The sequence below is a fragment of the Otolemur garnettii genome, unplaced genomic scaffold (genome assembly GCF_000181295.1).
Source record: "Otolemur garnettii isolate 467f Iridium unplaced genomic scaffold, OtoGar3 scaffold00031, whole genome shotgun sequence".
Taxonomy (NCBI): domain Eukaryota; kingdom Metazoa; phylum Chordata; class Mammalia; order Primates; family Galagidae; genus Otolemur; species Otolemur garnettii.
The window spans coordinates 6,186,829-6,189,254 of NW_003852426.1; the positions used below are offsets into that span (position 1 = coordinate 6,186,829).

Here is a 2,426-nt window from a genome sequence, read left to right on the forward strand (position 1 = left end):
CAGTTGTCATTGTTGTTTAGCAGGCCCGGGCCAGGTTGGAACCCGCCAGCCTCGGTGCGGTGCGTGTGGCTAAGCTAGGGGCGCCGCCCTCAAATCGATGTTAATTGCATACTTCCAGCTCTGAAAAAGTTGAACTTGTACATAAAGTGTACACGTGTTAAAATATTAAAGTAAAAAACAGGTTTTTAAAGCTCTTTTAAATACATGGCATTCTTTTATTCTTTAATTTATTTTTTTATTGTCTAGAGACGGAGTTTCACTATGTCACCCTTGGTAGAGTGCGGTGGCATCACAACTCACAGCAACCTCAAACTCTTGGGCTTAAGCTATTCTCTTGCCTCAGCCTCCTGAGTGGCTGGGACTACAGGCATCTGCCACAACACCCAGCCATTTTTTTGTTGCAGTTGTCATTGTTTAGCTGGTCAGAGCTGGGTTTGAACCCTCCAGCTTCGGAGTATGTGGCTGGAGTCATAACCACTGTGCTACGGGCACTGAGCCTTTATTTTATTTTTTTTTATTGTTGGGGATTCATTGAGGGTATAACGAACCAGGTTACACTGATTGCATTTGTTTAGGTAAAGTCCCTCTTATGTGTCTCACCCCCAAAAGATATATTACACACCGTGACTCTCCACCCCTCTCTCCCGCTTCCTCTTTCTGCTCTTCCCCTCCTCCTGCCCCCCACCGTGTACTAAGTCATTATTATCCTCCTATTAGAATTGAGTACATAGGATTCTTGCTTCTCCATTTTTGTGATGCTTTACTATGAATAATGTGTTCCACAAAAACAGATTTTTAAAACAGACGTGATAAGGGATGGAATAAACATCTGCTAATTGTGTTGGCTTTATACTGTCAACTTTTCACAGCATAATGAGTACTTTAAGGCAGGATCACTTGACTGTAAATCCATAGTTCAATGTTCTCAATAATTTCTAGCTTTTTGAATAACATTGAACTTTTTTTGATACTTCTTTAGCTGACAACTCCTCCTAGGTACCCAAGTGTGGGCTCTGCCATTTTCTTTTGTTTTCTTCTTTATTTATTTATTTTGAGACAGAATTTCATTCTGTTGCCCTAGGCTAGAGTGCCCTGGCTTCATCATAGCTCACAGCAACCTCAAACTCTTGGGCTTAAGGGATCCTCTTGCATCAGTCTTCTGAATAGCTTGGACAACAGGTGTGCACCACAGCGATTGGCTAATTTTTCAATTTTTAGTAGAGACAGGATCTTACTCAGGCTGGTTTCCAACAACTAAGCACCTTGGCCTCCCAGAGTGCTAGGATTACAGGCGTGAGCCACCATGCCTGGCTTTCTGCCATTTTCTTATTTGGTTGTGCTATGATTGATATTATCTGTGTGTGTGCATCCTTTTAGCCATGTGTTCATTTTGTGAGGATTCCTTTTGTTATAAAAGATAATACAATGTCCATAAATGCATGTAACTAGCAAAGTTAATTAAAATACATAGAAGATGGGGTGGTGCCTGTGGCTCAGTGAGTGGGGCATTGGCCCCATATACCGAGGGTGGAAGGTTCGAACCCAGCCCCAGCCAAACTGCAACAAAAAAATAGCCAGGCATTGTGGTGGGCGCCTGAGGTCCCAGCTACTCAGGAGGCTGAGGCAAGAGAATCGCCTAATCCTAAGAGCTGGAGGTTGCTGTGAGCTGTGATGCCATGGCACTCTACTGAGGGTGACAAAGTGAGACTCTTGTTTATTAAAAAAAAAATACATAGAAGATGAAAAAAACAAAAACAAAAACAGGAATAAGTGAGGTGCTGCCTTCAGCCACTCCTGGTTTGGGTTTTCCACTCTTCTTGGATATGCGTATGTTGAATATTAGTAATGCTTAATTTCCTTTTTTTGAGACAGAGTCTCACTTTGTTGCCTTCGGTAGAGTGCTGTGGTGTCATAGCTCACAGCAACCTCAAACTCTTGGGCTCAAGTGATCCTTTTGCCTCAGCCTCCCAAGTAGCTGGGACTACAGGCGCCTGCCACAACATCTGGCTATTTTTAGAGGTGAGGTCTTGCTGTTGCTCAGGCTGGTCTTCAACCTGTGAGTTCAGGCAATTCTCTTGCCTCAGCCTCCCAAGTAGCTGGGACTACATGCGCCCGCCAAAATGCCCGGCTATTTTTTGGTTGTAGTTGTCACTGTTTGGCAGGCCTGGGCTGGATTCGAACCTGCCCTCTCTGGTGTATGTGGCTGGCGCCTTAGCCACTTGAGCTACAGGTGCCATCCATTTCTTTTTCTTTTTCTTTTTTCTTTTGAGGCAGAGCCTCAAGCTGTCACCCTGGGTGGAATGCTGTGGCATCACAACTCACAGCAACCTCCAACTCCTGGCTTTAAGTGATTCTCTTGCCTCAGACTCCCAAGTAGCTGGGACTACAGGTGCCCGCCACAACGCCTGGCTATTTTTTGGTTGTAG

The 2,426-nt window shown here is 44.5% G+C and overlaps 1 protein-coding gene across 1 annotated transcript in view; it reads left to right on the forward strand.

Moving 5' to 3' along the window:
- Positions 1-2,426, forward strand: part of FANCE (Fanconi anemia complementation group E) — a 15,857-nt gene that overhangs the window by 831 nt on the left and 12,600 nt on the right. The window lies entirely within an intron of this gene.